At 44.0% G+C, this 6,000-nt stretch overlaps 1 protein-coding gene across 9 annotated transcripts in view; it reads right to left on the reverse strand.

The window, feature by feature from the left end:
* The window catches only part of cdk4 (cyclin dependent kinase 4), a 66,104-nt gene extending 61,098 nt beyond the window's left edge, over nt 1-5,006 (reverse strand). For 7 of the 9 annotated variants that reach the window (XR_011883890.1, XM_072249406.1, XM_072249405.1 and 4 more), the window contains exon 1: nt 4,734-4,913. The gene's annotated coding sequence lies outside the window, so the exon portion shown is untranslated. The other 2 variants (XM_072249403.1, XM_072249400.1) reach the window with 2 other exon arrangements.
* Between the last annotated feature and the right edge of the window lie 994 nt (nt 5,007-6,000).

A 6,000-nucleotide genomic window follows, 5' to 3' on the forward strand; every position in this document is an offset into this window, starting at 1 on the left:
AAAGGAATTTCAATCAATATTTGAATCTACCTTACACGAAAATGCTGGGAAGCTTTTTACAATGGTTCCTTGCGTACTGTAACGCATTGGTGAATATAGCTTAAGAAAACGGGGAAAACTATTGAGCAAGAGCAGAATAATGATTAAAAATTCAAATTAGATTATTGTCATATACATCAGGGTGCAATGAAATAAAAACAATTCCCCATGTCATATCTCTCTCTCTCATACCTCCCTCCACTATTTGGAAACAGGGTGCCAATTTCAGTACTGTAAATTTTTAACCAATGATTGTTTGAGTTGACCTCATGTTTAGCACAGGGAGGTTGGTTGGACTAGTCAAGTCCAAGAATGACAAAGGCATGAAAGAAGGCTTCAGCAACAAGAGACAGAATAGGCAGTATTAGAGGTTGAGGCAATGGCCTTATGAGTCAGAGTGAGGAACAACTATTCATTTATTAAGGATGAGGTTTCTGGGTACTTGGAGGCACATGATAAAATAGGCCAAAGTCAGCATGGTTTCTTTTAACAGGAAATCTTGCCTGACAGATCTGTTGGAATTCTTTGAGGAAATAACAAGCAGGATAAACAATGGAGAGTCAGTGGATATTGTATATTTGGATTTTCAGAAGGCCTTTGACAAGGTGCCACATATGAGGCTGCTAAACAAGATAAGAGTCCATGATATTACAGGAAAGATACCAGCATGTTTTGAAGATTGGCTGACTGGCAGGAGGAAAAGTGTGGGAATAAAGGGATCCTTTTCTGTTTGGCTGCCAGTGACTGGTGGTGCTCACAGGGGTCAGTGTTGGGAATCACTTTTCATGTTATACATCAATGACTGAAATGATGGAATTGATGGCTTGTTGGTCAAGTTTGCAGATGATACAAAGCTAGGTAGAGGGGCAGGTAAGGTTGAGGAAGCAGGGAGTCTGCAGAAGGACTTGGACAGATTAGGAAAAGTGGCAGATGGAATACAGTGTACAGAAGTGTATGGCTATCACTTTGATAGAAGGAATAAAGGTGTAGACTAGTTTCTAAACAGGGAGCAAATTCAGAAATGGGAGGTTCAGAGGGACTCGGGAATCCTTGTGCAGGATTCCCTAAAGGCCAACTTGCAGGCTGAGTCAGTGTTGAGGAAGGCAAATGCAATGTTAGCATTCATTTTGAGAGGACTAGAATTTAAAAGCAAGGATGTAATGCTAAGGCTTTATGAGGCACTGGTCAGACTGCAATTGGAGTATTGTAAGCAGTTTTGGCTCCTTATCTAAGAAAGGTCCTGCTGGCATTGCAGATCCAGAGGAGGTTCACAAGAATCATCCCAGGAATGAAAGGGTTACTTCAGGAGAACTTGCACCACTCACACCCTTCTTTACGTCGGCAAAACAGCAGTGGAAACTGGGAGCAGTTTCAAACTCCTGGGAGTGCACATGTTGCACAACCTCTCATGGTCCCAGAACACACTATACACAATGAGGAAAGTTCACCAATGCCTCTACTTTCTGGGAAGGCTGAAGAGAGCAGGATTATACAGCTTCCTAACATGCTGCATCACTACATGATACAAAAACTGCACTGCAGCAGACTTTACAATGGGTAGTCAAAACAGCCTTACGCATCATCACTGACACCTGCCTACCTGCCATCAAGGACATGCATACAGAAGTGTGCCAGAAAAAGACCAGCAATACCAGAAAGGATCCTGCTCCCACCAGGGGGCTGCGTAGCATCCACACCAGGACGACCAGACTCAAAAACAGTTACTTTTCCCAAGCAACAAGGCTGATCAACACCTCCACCCACTACCTCACCATCATTACTTTATTATTTCCAGCCAGAATCACCTTATGTACAGATGCCCAGTGTTTTTGTTTTTGTTTTTGGTTCTGCATTGGATCCAGAGTAACAATCATTTAATTCTCCTTTGCACTAGTGTACTGGAAATGACATTAAACAATCTTGAATCTTCAACATATGAGGAGCTTTTGGAGGCTCTGGGCCTGTACTCACTGGAGTTTAGAAGAATGGGGCAGTGGGGGGGGAATCTCATTGAAACTTATTGAATAGTGAAAGGCCAAGGTAGAGTGGATGTGGAGAGGATGTTTCCTATATGGGGTAAGTCTAGGACCAGAGCACAGCCTCAATAGAAGGACGTCCCTTTAGAATGGAGGTGAGGAGGAATTTCTTTAGCCAGAGGGTGGTGAATCTGTGGAATTCATTACCACAGACAGCTGTGGAGGTCAATTCATTGAGTATATTTAAAGCAGAGATTGCTAGGTTCTTGATTAGTGAGGTGTCAAAGGTTATGAGCAGAAGGAGGGAGAATGGGATTGAGAGGGATAATAAATCAGCTACAATGGAATGGTGGAGCAGACCTGATGGACCAAATAGCTTCAATCTGCTCCTCTGTCTTATTTGCAGTGACACTGATGTTTTGGTGATTTTAACATCACAGCTCCTCACTCTCTTCATCACCTTCAGTCTTATTTTCCACAACTCCAACTTCCCAAAACTGACATGCTCTAAACCAGGGGTTCCCAACCTGGGGTCCACGGACCCCTCCGTTAATAGTAGAGGTCCTTGGAATAAAAAAGTTTGGAAACCCCTGCTCTAAACCATTTTGCTCCACATTTTATAAAATCCCTTCCCACTGACAAATGGCCCCTGAGAAAAGCTAACTCCTGCTTCTTTCACAACAGTCTCCACTCAGTGACACATTTACCCTTCTGCTGCTTTCACATGGCCCCAAATAGTTCTGATCCAACATTCACCTCCAGCCAATTGACTGCAAACAGTCCCATTATCTTGGAAATTATATCACTTCCTTCCCTGGTTGTGGATTACAGGAGGAATGGAGACAGGCTAACCCCTATTGACATCAATGGATCTGGGGTTGAGAGGGTGAACAGCTTTAAGTTTCTTGGCATCCACATCACCAAGGACCTCACGTGCTCTGTACATACTGGCTGTGTGGTGAAAAAAGCACAACAGCACCTGTTTCACCTCAGACAGTTGAGGAAGTTTGGTATGGGCCCCCAAATCCTAAGAACTTTCTACAGGGGCACGATTGAGAGCATCCTGACTGGCTGCATCACTGCCTGGCATGGGAACTGTACTTCCCTCAATCACAGGACTCTGCAGAGCGTGGTATGGACAGCCCAGTGCATCTGTAGTTGTGAACTTCCCACTATTCAGGACATTTACAAAGACAGCTGTGTAAAAAGGGCCCGAAGGATCATTTGGGGACCCGAGTCACCCCAACCACAAACTGTTCCATCTGCTACCATCTGAGAAATGGTACCGCAGCATAAAAGCCAGGACCAACAGGCTCCAGGACAGCTTCTTCCACCAGGACATCAGACTTATTAATTCACACTGATACAACTATATTTCTATGTTGACTGACCTGTTGTACATACTATACAATATATTGCACATTTAGACGGGGATGTAATGTGAAGATATAAGGAATAAAGTCAATTCAATTCTCTCATTAATCCTCCAATCCAGACCCACCAGCCACTCTCCATTCCACTGGTTACTCACCAACCTGAACCTCATACCAAGACCAGTCTCTCTGGCCTGCCTTCCTGCTCCCCCCTCCTTCTGCCAATTATTCTAGAGCTCTACAGTGAAGTAAACCAGCAACAACCTTTGAGGTATATAACATGCACCACCATAGCCTTCCAAAGCATTGCTGATATTTGAGATTGCGACAGACTCAAAGAGCAATTATCAATGAAAAACATTAACTCAAGAAACCAGATTACTTGCATCCCACATCAGTACCAATGGGACAAAAACCAGTAGCTTTAATTGCCTTTGCCTTTGTTTGCAATACAAGAATGTGGCACTCGGTCCCACAGAAAGTGGTTGAGGTAAGCAGCAGAGATGCAAGACGGGAGAATGGGGTTGAGAGGGATCAGTCAGTCAAACGGCGGAGCAAGCTCGATAGACCGAATGGCCTAATTCTGGGGAGTCTAGATAAATGCAAAAAGGGGAGTGGAAGTATGGGGATGTGGCAATGGTAGGAAAGATGAGGGATAGGAAAGCTATTTTGCAGTAGAAACAATAGTATAGAGCAGAAGGGCTAAATGGTCCGCTTCTGAGACGCAGAACAATGTCACATCAATTCCTAGCGGATGATTCTTAAACTAAAATCCCTAAGCTTCATAACCGGAATGACCGATTTCTGAATCATTACCCGAGAGAAAGGCCTCGTGTTCCTCCCACACCCAACATTAATCACAAAGGTTTAAACAGTTAAATTAAGTTTTAATTGTTTAGGAGGTGTAGAGAAAGAACATTCGCTTCGTCTCTTGCCAATTGGACTGAAACTGTAAATATCTACTTGGTTTTGAAAACTATGAGATCTTCGATGTAGGTTAAATAAACGCTAAACGTGGCAGCATTAAGTAATCATTTCATCAGCCTCCAAAAAGGGCCAAAATCTCCACTGAAGACCCCGCTAAAACAAATGCACACATGTGCATCACAAAGGCTTCTATGAATATACCTGTATATTGAAAGCGTTGTTTCTCACACTCGCACACAGACACCATTAAGAAAATCAACCAACAACCTTTTCTCGCAGGCGCGGGCTAGTTTATTTAGCCATTCAAATTTGCCAACGCGGTCGCAAACTGTTCCTACTTCTTTTTCACGAAAGTTTTGCTTTGCAATCGAATGCAAGGTCATCGAGAAAAGCCAACAATGCTGCCTACAGTACTCACAAAACTTTCAATGAAGACCCCTGGATTTCCGAGAGAAAATCAAACACAAGACAAACTCATTGTCCTTCGCCGACTCAGAGACCGTCTCCAAGTAATGGCTTCAGTTACGATTTGCAATAGATTAGTACTTAAATTGGATATTTCGAAGTTAAATAAGAAGTTGAAATCTCGCACTAAAAAACTGACCAGTTTACAAGTTAGGACATGAAGTCATTCACTGAGCATTGTCCTTCCGCTGCCATGATTGACTCCCTTCTGCATGTCCCTATTGGCGGATTGCAATCGGTGATCTGCCCAGTTGGGGGAGGGTGAAAAGAGTTTGCCGCTACTTTTACTGTCTCGCTCTTGTGGCTCTAGGGTTTTTTTTTAAATATCAAAACATGAGGCTGAAATCCGGAACAACTCAGGGAGTCAAGCAGCATCTGTGGGGGTAAAAGGCATAATACCCTGCATCAGGACTGAGAGGGAACAACAAAGATTGTCAGTATATATGAGGAGGAAGGAGAGATGAACGGAAATTGAGGAGGAGGGATCTGAGGCTGGTAGGTGGTAGGTGTTAAACGGAGCCATACTGATGTACAGTTGGCACCAGGCGTGGTAGGGGATAGGAGGGATGAACAAAGGGAGAGAACTAGGTGGGAGCTGAGTGGGTGGGGGGAGGGGCTGTTGTAACCTGAAATTAGAAAATTCAGTGCTCATGCCATTGGGTTGTAGGCTACCCAAGAGGATGGACTTCCTAATCCACTCATCCCTCCCACCTACACTTCTCCATCTCCTGACACTTTCCCCTGCAATGTTAGGAAATGCAACACTTGTCAGTCACCACCAATCAAAGGATTAAACAGCTCTTCTGGGTGAAGCAGCAATCCATGCACACTCTGTCCTGGAATGTCCACCTTGAGCTTCCAGTTGCAATATTCCATCCCTTGCCCGCACCCACCTACTGTCCTCTGCCTTCTCTATTACTATGGAGAAGCCAAACTCAAATTGGAGAAACAATCTCTCATAGTCCACTCAGGTAACTTACAACCCAATGGTATGTATATCGAATTTTTCATCTGCTTATCTACCTGTTTTTTCCTTCCTTTGTTCATCCCTCCCATCCCCTCACCCAGCCTAGTTCCATCCACCCATCATTCCCCACATCTTCTGGTCCCACCTATCACCTACCAACCTTTGTCCCACAGAATCGATATTCTAGCATGAATATCGATTTCTCCTTCTGGTTAAAAAAAATCCCTCCCACTCCCCTCCATCTATTCCCTAC

The sequence above is a fragment of the Mobula birostris genome, chromosome X, assembly GCF_030028105.1.
Source record: "Mobula birostris isolate sMobBir1 chromosome X, sMobBir1.hap1, whole genome shotgun sequence".
NCBI lineage: Eukaryota > Metazoa > Chordata > Chondrichthyes > Myliobatiformes > Myliobatidae > Mobula > Mobula birostris.